At 38.1% G+C, this 14,592-nt stretch overlaps 1 long non-coding RNA gene across 1 annotated transcript; it reads left to right on the forward strand.

Annotated features, from left to right (window-relative positions):
• The first annotated feature begins 6,841 nt into the window (after positions 1–6,841).
• LOC129736317 (uncharacterized) lies at positions 6,842–13,598 on the forward strand. Its single transcript, XR_008732713.1, has 3 exons — positions 6,842–6,963; positions 12,491–12,722; positions 13,515–13,598. It is a non-coding gene; the product is annotated as an uncharacterized LOC129736317 (long non-coding RNA).
• Positions 13,599–14,592: the final 994 nt, after the last annotated feature.

Raw genomic sequence — 14,592 nt, forward strand, 5'->3', positions numbered from 1 at the left:
GCTGTGACACTGGGCATGGGACCTTGAACTCTTGATTCAAGGGCAAACTAATAGGAGAGGAGGAGGACACCAGACTGATGTGAGGAATGGAGTCGTGTGGGGAATGGAGTCTTGTGCAGATGGCAAGATGGGTGTTGGAATTGTGAGGGAGGAAGTAGGGGCAGGGGGAGACCAGGAAACCTGGAAGCAAGACAGCTGAAAGCCTAGCGCTTATTGTTATTTATAATAAATATATTTATTTTTTTATAAATAACATAAATATTATTATTATTATATGACTGCTGCCATTATACAGCTTCTGGAGGAGTTAAATGTGTGCATGTGTGCACATGGTTGTGCAGTTCTGAACTGCAGGAGCACTAATATTTTTTTTCTGCTTTTTAACAAGGGTGTCCAGTGCTCAGAGGGTGAACTGGGGATGTGCAGTAAAAGCAGCTTCTCCCTGCAGGAACCCTTCTTCCTTTGTGGTAGGTAAAGTGGAAGGATGGGGAATCGCTGAAGAAGAGAAGATGGCTTTTGTGACATGGTTGTGAGTTGTAACCCACACTTCTGTTTTGTTAGTTACTCATTTGTTGCTTGGAGTATTTTTGTTGTTTAACTAATAATTGTTTATTGTAAAATACATATTACGCTGATGAACTCCATAGAAATAAGCCCTTAGGAGACTTATTCTGCCTTCAGAACAGATTTTCAGTAACGCCATGTAAATAACCCATGAGACTACATATTTAAACATTTAAGTATTTTGATCTATTTTCATTAAGTGTTTTTTCACTGGGAACAGTCCATCCTGTGCATTAAACAGACAGAGACTCTCTGGGGGGAAATAAGTGTATTATACTTGAATGAAACATTGTCTTGGCGTGTAGCAGAGAAAAGAAAAATGTAAGGTTTCCTGTGCAAACTTATTTGGACACTTTTTAGATTTTGAAAGCTTAACTGTGCTACCCTAGTACTGTATTCAATTACATTAATTTCTATTTGTTATTTAAGCTAATCTGGAAATTGTTTCTCTGAGTCTTTTCACATATGTGTATGCTCAAACTTATATGTGTTTATGTAAAGTGTATTTATTAGGTATGCATGGAAATATGTGACGAGATATATGTTGGGCCAGAACTCTTTCATTCCTTATCTGCCTCATGAGACTTTCAAAATGATGGTTTCCTGTTTACTTGTTAATCCATCATTATAAAATCCAAATGCTATTAGTGTTCTCAGTGTTCCTGGTGTGTATCTGGAGTTTTAAGCATATCCTTTATTTTCATAAAACAAAAACAAGACATTATTTATATCACTTTGAAGTTATTGTAACAAAGAGAATGCAGAATGTTTTTAAAAACCATTTTCCCATCATCTGAATGAATTACTAGAGGCATTCATTGGAGATTTTGGAAACAGTCTTTAAGCTGTTCTTGTACTCCTGCTGTTTTCAAATCCTATATTTAAAAGTAAATTCATGTGTCACTTTGTTGTTACCACTGATTCTGCAAGGTGACAGGACATGCAGTGATCTATGCTGAATGAAGAGGGGGGAAAAAACCAAAAGGATTGCCTTGGCTTAGTAAAGCTTAAAACCAATGTTTTCTCTCTGCCATCCAGTGCCCTTTGCCAGCTGATTCTGAGACCAGCTGTCAGATCTGCCGAGTTAGTTTTCTCTGAAGTTCACTGGGAATTTGGGACAATAATAATGATGATATTAGATGTGGGCATTTCAGTTCTGTTCCCTCTGGATCTTCAGAATAGTGCAGGTTTGGACAGCTTGACCTTGTTGTAATTCACACGGAGCCTGTGCTGGAAATTCCCATTTTCTGCCATTGGAACAAGCACGGCTCCTATCCTGGAGAAGCCTCTGGCCATTCCCAGACATTGTTTATGGCAAAAGTTCAGGAGGATGTGAGCCAACTCTCTTAGCTATTTGTACCATTTATCTCCCCAACCCCCAACCGATCTCAACTTTTTCCACTGTTATGAGAAAAAAAAGATTTCATGCTGTCTCTATAGCACAGTCTCTCTACTGATGTCCCCAGCAAGCATACTCTTATCAATACAACTTGATAAGTCAATCCTAATAAGGCTTTCAAATATGTGGTGGGTGACCAGTTTTGCATATGTTTCCTCTCCACATCTTTAATTTCCTTTCTGTGTGTGTACTGCCCTCAGACAACAATGGATACTCAGCTGAAGCACGTACATTGGCAAGACATTGATCCCTGCTCTGCTTGCAGTTTGGCTGGCTATCCCTCCTCTGAAGCATTCTCACCGTTACAATGATTAGGTTTGATTGGGGCTTTGACAACCCATTATTTTTATTTACAAAGTCTGTCTTTTTTGAAAGCTTCACATGTAGATTATAGTTAGTCTTGAAAAAGATTTTTTACCTTTTGTGCAGCTGAAGATTGACTGTTTAAACTGATCCTCATTTTCAGGACAATAAATGGTTTAACTGGTCATTTAGTGGTAACGCCTGTAGAGGCTTGGGAGTGTACTTTCATCTTCCCCACTCAAAAGAACCATTGGTTGTTTTGACACTCTTCTTTTGCCCTCACCTTCATATTCAATGCCACAACTTTGTTATCCGGAGATCTTACTGGCTAGCTGGGTACTGCTGTACGCTGGATGCTCTTTCATGTATTTGTTACAAAGGGAAGTCAGATCTCTGCTAATCCGTTTGAACACTTCTTTTGACATTAACCACGCTGTGCTCCTTGATGAAAGCAAGCATTTCATGGATCCAGCTGGAAATCCTCTTTCCTTCTTTGGTCAATGCCAAATCCTCAGCTACACATCATGTTCTTGTGTGTGAGCTGTAAGATAAGAAGGAACTTTGAGAAACTGAATCTGTCCTATAGTGGTACCTGGACACCAATTATTGCTTCAGGTGATGATGCAATCTGTCATTTACAGACTGCGTACTCCTGTCTTTGGCTGACACTGCTGCCTCTGTGGTGGTTGTCCAAATTGGATACAGGCATGAGGCATCCCGATTCCTTCTTGGGAATCATGCCACAGTCTGTACTAATGCTTCTACTGTGGGCCAGTTGCCCACAGATGGATGATGGACAAATTCTTTGGATGGGTTTGTTAATGTTGTGATAAGGTTCTTTAATTGTGGAAAACTGTTTTTTAAGAACAACTTCTTGAAAGATTTTAAGAAACTCTTCTCTATGGAACGTTTTAAATTTATGAACAGCTCAAAGATATAAAATAACATGTTAAAAACTTGGGAAAAAAATCTTTCTTATTTCTGTCCTGAAATAGTTGAAATAGTGAGATAAGGAATGCCAGGCTAATAAAGACAGAGTAAATAAAACTAATTAAAATAAAGTTCTGAAACTGTTTAAAAAGCAAAATGAAAGGATTCCCCTTAATCAAAATGAAAAAATCCTTTGTGCATTTCTATAAAATTGAAATCCAGAGATGGTGATGGATAAACACCAACAATCCTTTCATTCTGGGTACCAGAGGTTTGCATTGAGACATACAAATAGAAATAGTATTTTGGTCACAGCATGTGCCATAAACAGACAAGTTTTGAGCCTGATCATTTTGTCTTGGATCCCAGTGCTAATAGCATTTCTGTTTAAATAGCTCTGCATCCTGACTATTTTTAAAGCATGAGCAGTAGGTGGCTTTAAGTATGAAGACTGAACAAAATTAATTGATGGTTTATTTTTCTTAAGCCCTGATGCACTTTCTTAAAGTACATTTTGTCTATTCAATCAGCCAACTGTTAACATTAATTTATTTGGAGAACTTTATATTTTCATTCCACTCTTCAGAAATGTGTATTTTCTCATATCTTTAACTACATTGTGTAGGTTAATGAGGTCAAACTCGTCTGGAAGAATGGGGAGGTTCTGATGCTTCATGCAAAAACTTGCAGCAAAGCCTGTCCTTGTGCAGTTGCTGACTATTTTATACAAGATCATTCACTGATAGCAGGAATGCTTATTTTGCATTTTGCCAGCAGGCAGCTCCTTAGCTGTTTAAAGCTTCGGAAAACAACCCCCAAACCCATCATTTTAACTGAGTCTAAAGTTGTTTTATTAGAAATTAAAAAGGCACCAATGCTTTCTCTTGTTTGAGAATTTGGATAAAGCAAAGAATGCTGGTGGCAAGTCTGAGCAATATTGGTAAAGCCAAACAGGAAATGTAAACATATGCAAATTCTTACATTTAGATCTCAAAAGACGGTTATATTCTTAGACCAACAAAGAACAAAAGTAATTTCAACAGCAGTAAATATATACTTTTCTTTTTCCTTTTGTGCAAAGAAAATGAAAGCTGTCTTGTGCAAATACAGAAAATATTCTGTATGTGCTAGTTAACTTTTATTCTTATTTTTATTCGGCCTCATTTTACAAATATGTAAATATAGAATAGTATGCTTGAAAGAGGAAGTTTTGGGTGCTAATCCAGTCTACATGCATATCCTGATTTACAGGATATTTTCTTGTTGTTTTGGTGCTTATGTCAAAGGGACTCTGCTTAGTGCAGAAAATAATGAAGTTTCCTTTGTAATTTTGTAGACTTTGTATTAGTCTGTAGCCAATACAGTTCAGAAAATAGTCCCTTCACCTTCATCATTGTTTATCTAAAGAGAGAGCCGCTTCCCTTTGCTATCTTGTTTGATTCTGATCCATGCTTCAAACAAACAAGAGGAGATGGCAGAAAATATAAATTACAGAAAGAATTCACAGATAACTGTAGAAAGAGAAGGAAAGAGCTGAAGAAAGGGCAAATTCAGTCTGGTAAATAGGATCTGGCATTTAGCAGAAGATGCTGTTGTATACCAAGGTAGATAATTCTTTCTGCACCCAACTCAAAACAAAGGTAAAAGTTCACAAGTGTGCATGTATTTTGTGTGAATTAGCTATTAATATTTGTGTATTTTCACAGACAGCGTTTGTCAATAATCTATGCAAGTCTACTGTAATACTTACTGAGGTTGCCTGCAACTATCTGAAAAGAGAAAGTTTTAAATACTACCCAGGCTCGTAATAGAGTACTCTATCATCTGTCTTATTACAAACTTCAGCAAACATTGGCCTATAAATAGATTTTATGAAAAGAATCAAAGTGTGAAGTCAATATAGTGTGGGTGGGATACACTGCAGTGTTATCAAAGATGAGTCACTCAAGCCTTTAAAAGGGAAATGACTGAGGCTCTGTGTACAAAGGAAACAAATTAGGAAGAAAAAATATTTGAGGCAAAACGAAAAAAAAACCAAAACACATGATTGTTAGTGCCATAGCATTATATTTGAAGTGATTGATGAATGATAGATGTGTCACGGCTATTTGTGAAGAAATAGATGATAATACCCTAGAAGAATGTATGGGGACAAATTTCTTACTGAGCCCTGAACTAAGAGCCTGAGGATAGAAACACCTCAGCCATGGTGTTACCTGTAATATTACCTGAAATTTGAAATCATGCATGTCTAACTTTGGAAAGGTCTTTTTAGAAACACGTTTGAAATCATCTCACAATTTCTTGAAAAGTACAACCAGAGCAGATGCCACAAGCCAATTTCATGAGTGAAGGGTCAGAGGCAGATTAGAGTCCTCTTGGGGGAAAGGAGGACATGAAAGGAGATTTCTCACATAGGATCTGGTTACTGCCCAGTCTCTGGGTGCAAGCTAAAACCCACCAGTTTAAGCAAGCTCTGGGGCTACTTCTTATCTGAGAGCAGGGACTTCAGAAGGGGAGAGAAAGAGCTCGTAGGTGTTCACTGGCTTCTTCTAGGTGCACCTTCTAAATATATGCTAAGGTGTGAGCTGTAAAACAGTGACACAAGGGAATATAGCAAAGGTTTCCTTTAGTGAAGGGGAAATCCAGACCATTATTGTGCTGCAAAGAGATCTATACTTTTGGGGGTATTCAGAAATCAGATATTGCTTAGCAAACGATGCCATATAAAAAGATAGGCACATCTCAATATAGGAAAGTCTTGCTCAGAGAGAATGTAGAGATTCTTGGACAATGGACAGTGACATTTCATAGAGGACAAGGACAGGAAATTCAGATCTTTATCTTACACTTAATGGAAAAATTTAGGTCATTTCTGCAGTCACCTGAGTATTAATGAAGGAAGAGGGGTTTTCTGTCTTCCGCAGGATGTTCATTTTCATATTTGGTTCTTGGTTCTGTACGCCTCATGTCTAGGGCATCCACACTTATCTAGTACAGTGATTAATTTTCTTATCCTACTTTCAAGATGTTAACAGACACTAGTTCTCCAAGTTACCAAAGATATATACATACTTGCAATTTTTTGTTCCTTTTTTTTTTTTTAATTATGTTCAATATTCTTTGACCTGGAGATGTCAGAATATAGATTTTACAGCTTTTTTGTTCCCAAGATATTTGCTGCTGTTCTTTTGATTTTCTGTCCAGTTTGGCAATATGATTGATAATACATTCAAATAATACATTAAATTTAATGTGAAGTATCTAACTGGTAATATACTTAGAAGTTTAGGAGTCCTTATTAAATTAAGAAAAGTATGTGATTTCTCTATTTTGTGTCATAGGATGACTTTCACATGCAATCTGAACTTCCTTAACTACTTTAGCTATTAGAAAGGATCAGGAAGACATAGTATTGTCTTGTAATGTCTTTGTGAGCTGTGTGTATGTTTGTGTGTATAAGCATGTGTGTTTCTCATCCTTATCCAAGTCATCCTCTACCTTTTTTTTTTTCTTTTTTTTTTTTTTTTTCTTTTAAGTGGGAGTTTGTCTCTTTTCACAAGACTATTGACTTGTTTTATTCCAGGATGAGTATCTTTTATTTATTTTTTTTCTCCAGTGGTGCTTATATACCATTGAATAGGGGAAGAATGCTGTTTCAGTCCCCTAATTGTTACAACTGGTCTTCTTTCAGCTCCCTACATACCAAGTGTCTCCTGGCATATTGAGTGCCAAAGGCATCTGAGTTGTCTGCATAGGAATGGCAGGTAAGAGAGAGGAAACTGCAGGTGACCTGGGTACTTCTTGACTGGCAGCTGGATGCCAGATGGGATCATTTAGGCACTGCACACCTGTGCTTTGTTGATTGGAGTCTAGTGGCACCTCAAACTTTGTTCTAGTACGGTCATGACTATGTTGAATCTGCTGGAAGGCTTGCCATTCACAGCAGTGTCATCTGTGCACCACTCATGGTGTTGAACATTATTGTTTGCTTCTAATTTATTTTGTGTTTAAGTCACAAGAAGCAAAGAAGCATTTTGCAGTGGAAGCATGCCCGTTTTCCACACCTGGATTTGTGTGTTTAATATTAGCTAAAGAAAGGTAAAAAATACACTGGGAAAATGAATACTGAGAAATGCACTTACTGATTGTTTTCACAGAACTTTATTATACTATCCTCTATAAGTCCTTGTGCCATTAGGGAATCAATTCTAAATTTTGTGTCATCTTCCTAGTAAAGTATTTTAGTAAAACTGTGGTAGTATTTCTTTGTTCCTGGACCGAGCTCTCTGAGGTGAAAGCATGGGTTTAATTTGAGGGCAATCAGATGCTAATTTTTGAGATGCTTCTTGTTTATCTAAGGTAATTTAGTGCAAAGGAAATTTCAGTGGCACAGGGCAAGCAGGAGAACAAAGCAGTTTGGCTCAGATTTCACTCACACTCTTTGAATGGGGACTGTGCTGCATATGTAAATCAGATCTGTGATCTAAAGGAAGCGCGGAGGGCTCTAAAAGGCTCTAAATGTATGGCTGTCCCCGCATCATTCCCACAGTCCTGCAGGCTAACGGCGCTTCTTTCACTGTTCTCTAGCTATAGTCTTGCTCTGTTTCTTCGTGTAGGTGAGCGGACAGAGGCATGCCTGTCCTTCTGTTCAGGTCTTCCTCCTTTATCCCTGCCTGGCAACTATGCCAAGAACAGGGCCATTTGAGACTGATTGGTTCAAAAGCTAACCTGGCATTGGGGTGACAGCAGGCATTGCTGCTCTTTTGAAAAACAAAGAGTTCTTTGAAAAGAAAAGTTAGTGAAACCATGTTTGTTACAGCTTTATACATTGTGATTTAACCTCGGTGTCTTCAGCTCCTGCTTCTCTTGTCCTTTTTTTAATGCTCCCTCCACCCCTCTCCCCAGGAATCGCATTCCAGCAATACTCTCCACTTCTCAGTGTCCCTTACTTTTGTCCCCTATTTGGCATGCTATCCAGAAACTACATAAGCCCTAGCTGGCCAGCTGAGCACAGTCTGGCATAAGGAAAATATATTTTGGGATATCTACCCAGTATTCCTTTAACAGACAATTTCTGGGGATCTTGTATCACCCTCCTTTGAGATCTCATTAGCAGCTTGAAAATCTGAGGTCACTTGAAAAGAGCAGGAAAAACCTGAAACTTTAAACTTCCCTATATGTTTGTCATTCTGATTTGGACTGATATTTGCCAAGATTGATTCACCAATCACTGATACTTGTTGCCTTGGGAAATGTCTCAAGTGTTATCAAAGAGTTAAGGCAGTAGAATGTTACTGCTTTTCAGAAACCTGCTTCATTATCTCATTGCTAACAAAATTACTTCTTTTTCTGTTTTTGCTTTGAAAACTCTATGTGTGATCTGTTGTTCAAACAGGGACTAATTAAAATTTTATGGGCTTTCTGTGCTTTAATGTGGGTGGGTATCTGGTTGACCTCTGGGATATATTGATACTCAATTCTAACCATTATTACATAAACAACTTAGTGGGTTTTTTGGTGTGCCTTTTCTTTTTATTTTATTGCTCCCCTAATGCAGCAAAGAATTTTTTTGATTTTTTTCTACAGCTGCACATTGACATGAAGGCATAAGTATTTTTTAAGTTGTGTATTACATTAAATTCTTCAGTACTTTGTTCACAGTGTTAGTGCAATGCCACATGAAAAATTATGTGCTTTTAATTTATTATAGTGAAAAGGTCCTGTATTTTACACCTCATTTGATTTTGTGTTCTGTAGGTCAGTTATTCTGAAAGAAGTATCAGAAGATTTACACTTGATGTTCTGATATAGATTTACTGACTGTATTATATTTACAATTCCCAGAATAATTTTGGTACCGTGATAAAATTTAAGATTCGTAGAGTGAAAGGGCAAAAGGAGCCTTCTATCATCTTCCCTTATCTGTGGATACCTTGTGTTTAATCCAGTTACTAATATATATTAAGTCAAGAGCCATGAACTTGAATAAATAATGTCATCCAGAAAAACTTTAATACAGTGGCTCTTGTTACACTGTTCATGGAACCTGAGAGAAGTTAATCCCACCAGTCCTCTCTTTCTAAAGGCCCAAGTGTACTGTAACTACAGAACTTCTCTACAACGTCTGAAATAAACTAGACATTAAAACTCTGTCTAAAAGGCATTTGCTCCCATTCCCAGTCATTTTTGTGGACCTCTTTTGCATTCTTCAGTATTTAAAAAAAATCCCCTTTTTACAGTAGGGTTAGCATACATATATAGTAAATTCCAGCGTACTTTTTTAAAAAAGTTATGTATACAGATAATGTGATATTTTCTTTCTTCTTTCTCACTGCTGTCCTTTTCTACATCCTTCTTGCCTTATCAAGAGAAACTATGATTTTTATTTTTTTTTTTCAAAGCTCTGACTATAGGTAAAACCCTTGTGGTCTAGGACTTAGTTCTTTTTTGTGTCGACTCCTTGGGTCTGTGATTGCAAGGTGGTTTCCTGTTACCTGTGAAAAATAATGCAACTAGGGGAGTTCCATGATGACTGGAAAAAACCTGAATGTTACACTGATCTGAAAGATGGACTTGGGAACTATATGTGGGTGAACCTTATCCCGGTCCATGAAATATAATGGAGTGTGTCCTCTTTGAATTAATTTCCAAGCACATGAGGGACAAAGAGGTGGGCAAAAATTATCTACCCAATTAAGCAAGCAAAAACATGCTTGACCAGCAAGGCTGTCTTCTATGATTAAATGGCTTTCGATGTCAATGAGCAGGGAGCAATAGATGGAACTCACATTGATTTCAGTAAGGCTTTTGATACTGCCTCCCTCAACATTCTCATTTAGAAGCTGAGAAACACATGAATGGGATAAATGGGCTGTTTTAAGTGGTTTGAAACAGTCTGGACTTCCAGGTTTAGATGCTGATGTCTAGTAATGAGTGGATAAATACTGTGCATTAAGGATAAATATTGAAGCTCCTATTATTGTATAACTTTATCCACAGACTGGAGGATAAAACTCCTTAGAAAATTTAAAGAGGCTATTAAAAGAAAGTTTAAACACAGCATTAAATTTGGAGGGTTGACTGGTGAATGGCAGGACTTCAGTCAAGACAGTCTAAAGGTCTGGGTCAACAGGAATGTTGTGGATTTCAAGAAAAAGCATATATTTCCACACCAGGGGCAAAACAATAGCACATAAGATTGTCTGGGCAGGGACAGTCAGGGCTTTCAGTGCTCTCATGGCCCTGACAAGTAGGAGAGGTAAAGTTATCAGATTGAGACAAGTAATTTTTCTCCTCGGCTCAGCAGTAATGATACTGGAAGACTATCTAGTTTGGTATTCCCTATTCAAATGGACTGTTAAGAAATTGGCTGGCATCAGCCGAAGGTTGGCAAGATGGTCAGGGGCCTCAGGCACGTGACCTACCTGGAGAGGTTGAAGGACCTGGGATTACTGAACGTGTCAGGAGAAAGCTAAGGTGCGGTCTAACAGCTGCCTACAGATACTTGCAGGCAGTTACAAAGATGATGGAGCCAAGCTCTTTTCATTGGTGGCAGATGGTATAAAGAGGCCAAAACCTGCATTTTGGGAGGTTTACTAGCCATGATATTAGGAAGGAGTCCTTCGTTTGGAGGGTTGTGCAGCACTGGAACAGGTTCTGTCCTTGGAGGAGAGGGACTGGCCAGACAAAACTACAGCTAACCTGACCTTGTGTAGGAGATCTCTGTGCTTTGGATAGGAAGCTGGAGTAGATGACCTCCAGACATGCCCTTCAATCGGAGTCCAATGACTCTGTGATATATACTTGTGTTTCTCTGGATCAAAGTACCAAATATTCCATATGACCCTTCAGACTTCTACATCGTTTAATGTTTCGTCAGTAATCTTATCCTATCAGTAAACTTTATCAACAGTATGTAGTCTGTACTATCAAATTGTTTTTGATAATGTTGAATGCTAGGCCTCCTGGAGAAATGCCACCGTTTCCTTCCTTTATCAATGATGGTGTTATTTTGTTACGTAATTCAGTTACCAAATCTATATCCTTGATGAGGTGTTTCTGTTTAGTAATACTGCTAAGGCAAATGGCTTATATTTTACAAAAGTCTAAATGCAAAAAAGCACAATCGCCTTTATCAATCAAGCATACAATTTTCCTTCAAAAGCTGAAATCAGGTTTGTCTGTTCTGTGACCATTTTTCCATAAAATCCTAGTGTCTGGTACTTATTATCTTGCAAACCTGCTAGTTTTACTCCAGTTTGTTGTTAATACAATCCTATGTCATCTGTTCCATCATTATGTCTGGGACTGATGCCAAGTGACCTTGAGCTTCATGGTGCTTTTTTTGTAAAAGACTTACATATAGTTTTCCATTCTTCTGGAATTGTCCCTGTGTTCCAGGACTTGCTACACATGATCAATAACTCTTAAATAATTTGTTCAGCCCTTTAATGAATCTTAGATTCCTCTTATCTGGGCCAGCTGGTGTTGAAAACATTTAGTCAATAACATCCTCAGCTTTGTGAAACTAGCCCCATAGGAAGTGGTTGCACGTGTGCACACACATCTTGTGGATGCTTTCCTTTTCCTACCCCTGCTCCAGTCTAGTAAGTGGGTGATTTTTATTGATAATAAAGAGATCTGAAACACCTGCTTTGTTTAAACACTGAGGTGCATCTTTGTGTGAGATCATTCTATCTCATCCCTTTAAAAACTTTTGATCACTGGTGTTTGGTTGGCTTTTTTTTTGTTTTTGTTTTTGGTTTTTTTTTTTTTGGGGGGGTGTGTGTGTTAATCTATCTTGTAATTTGCTTCCCATACAACTTGGGCTTGAGGAGTAATTTATCCTCTTGCCTACTTTGATCATACTTTGATCAATAGACTTCTTAGCACATTAATCTATATTTATCTAAACTCCTTCAGGTTTGAGTTATGTTATGGTTATTCGTAAGTTTTGGTATGCGTGTACATATAGGTGATTGTATATGTATGTGTGTATTTGTCCAGTCCATCTTCCTGAAATAAATTAAAGACAGAGATATTTAGAGATGAGGTTTTTGGCAGAGTAGTACCCAAAGTTTAGAAAAGATCAGGTGGTGTTTCTGGGATGAGATGGAATACGTAGCCTAAGTTAAATTATTTATATTATTGCCATTAGCACAGGATCTCAATACCATCTATACTTAGCGTTTCCTACTTGAACCTCTAAGTGACCCTCTTTGCATTGTTGAAAAAACTCTAAACCTTGGTTAGTTTTCCTAAGTGATAAAATTAACCTCTTGCCTTTTTCAGCATCAAGGTAACTAGAGTTCTTTGGGAGGAGAGACGCTCTTGCCTATGCTCTTATCCTTCCTCTCTCTGCCTGGGAACCAGATTGCATGAGAGAAATGCACCGCCACAGCTGCTCTTCCTGCTCTGCACCGCTTGTCACCCTCTTCCTTAGCACCAGTTCTGCCCTTGGGACTTACATAAAAACAAACCACTTCTCCTCCGGCTCCCGGTGCTACCATCAAGTTTTTTCAAGGTGGGGCTTACTTTCCACTTGATAAATATTTTTAAATATTTAAATATAATTGTTGGTACAAGTTAGTGCCGTGCAAACACTTCCATGGTGAAGGAAAATATACAGAAGGACAAATGGAAAAAAGCTGTAAACTGAGAGTCAGAGGCTGTAAAGAAGAGGTTTCTTTGCTTCCCCCTAGTTATGTAGGTACAAACCTCAAAAATGAAAAGAATCTGTATTCTCTTTTCTTGCCCCTGTTTCAGGTTTTTGGACTGACCCTGCTTAGTAGAGCCCTTAGAAGGGCAAGTAACCTCATTGTAATAAAATACGGAGACTTAGCTGTATATTTGTTTTGATCCCACCCCATTTGCCAACCATTGCTCTGATGTTACATGGAGAATCACTCACTGAATAAGCAGTAAAGATCGCTGGTGAAAAAGTTGCAGAATTATCTCTTGAAATAGTCAGGATCAAGCCAGATAGAAAGTACTTACAGGAGCAAAGCCAATAATTACTCTCTTCACTCTCTTTGAACAACCCTTTCAGTGTTCTCTGGGAACACCATTTTTAAAAAATTATTATTTTAATTTTTTTTATTAGCGGTTATTTCATGTAAGTAGCAGATATTCAGTGACACTGATGAATTTGGCAAGGATAAGTGAATGCTATAACATCAGTGACACTTCCTCAACTAATCAGCCTTTTTCACTGACCCGAGGGATGCTGAAGTTTTTGTCTAGCTAGTTAACTGAAAATATTTTAAAGTTTCCTTCTTGCTTTTTGTCTCATTTTACTTGTTGCTGTCATTTACAGTACTGTGAAATATGCCCAGCTGTGGGCACAGACTGCAAGCAAATCTCTGAAAACTACTGAAAATGTAGGTGCTGCTAAAGCCGGTGGGTAATAAACTCGGTTGGACTGCTGTGTGGCTGCAACCTGTAATGCTTCCAGTTGCTGAATTTATTCATGTGGAGCCTGCTCAGACACCTTCTCATGCCACCTTGAAGACAGAGCCTAGAATTCAGATTTGCTTAGAAGCTGCTGTTTGGTTGACTTTGCAGAAAGCTCCATATGGCAGGAGCACTGAGTGTTTTGAGAACATGCTTTTACTTGTCACTTGTGTTCCAGTAAATGTCAGCATAATTGAAATCCCCATGATCAATGTCTGGGCTTTTTACAAGTCTCCCTTTTTCATGCATAAATGCTTCCTGTTCTGCATTCTAATCCTGCCCTGGAGACACTTAACAGTTCCTTATGACTGTTGTTTTTTTCACTGTTTTCACTCTCATCTCAGTCCAAACTCTTTCAGCTGTGGTAAGCAGACTATATTTGTAAACTTTTCCCTCTGAGATAATGTCCTTCCTCACATATGTTTGCATATAAACGTAGTGTGTCCTGCTACTTGAATGCTAACATTGCCAGTTCCTTGGTTTATTGATATAGAGATGGGGTAGTCTCTATCCACCACTACATTATTTAAGGTGAATGTGTAAGGATAAAGAGGGAAAAACACCCTGGACCTCCCTGTGCTTTTTTATGATTCTGTTTTGTAAGCAGGGTGAAAAGCTAAGCGATCTGATAAAAAGACTGTCTTATTTACATATGAACATTTCTTTGCAGGTCTGTGACAGAAGATAATGTCTTAGAAACTTGAGGAACTTCTGTTCAAGTCTTATGTTAAGATAGAGGTGACATTTTCCTGACCTTGGGAAGTTGTTGCAAGACTAGTGATTCTACATGTTTGGTTTAATATCTTATGATGCTCTCTCAAATCTCACGTTTTGTTCTTTCGGACATCCTTTCCTATCCCCCTCTCCATTTCTGTGCAGTTTCTTCTCATGGTGCTTCCATAGCTTCACAGACCAACTTCTGCTGCCAGCAATCACATCTG

This window comes from Falco cherrug, chromosome 6 (assembly GCF_023634085.1).
Source record: "Falco cherrug isolate bFalChe1 chromosome 6, bFalChe1.pri, whole genome shotgun sequence".
NCBI classification, from domain to species: domain Eukaryota; kingdom Metazoa; phylum Chordata; class Aves; order Falconiformes; family Falconidae; genus Falco; species Falco cherrug.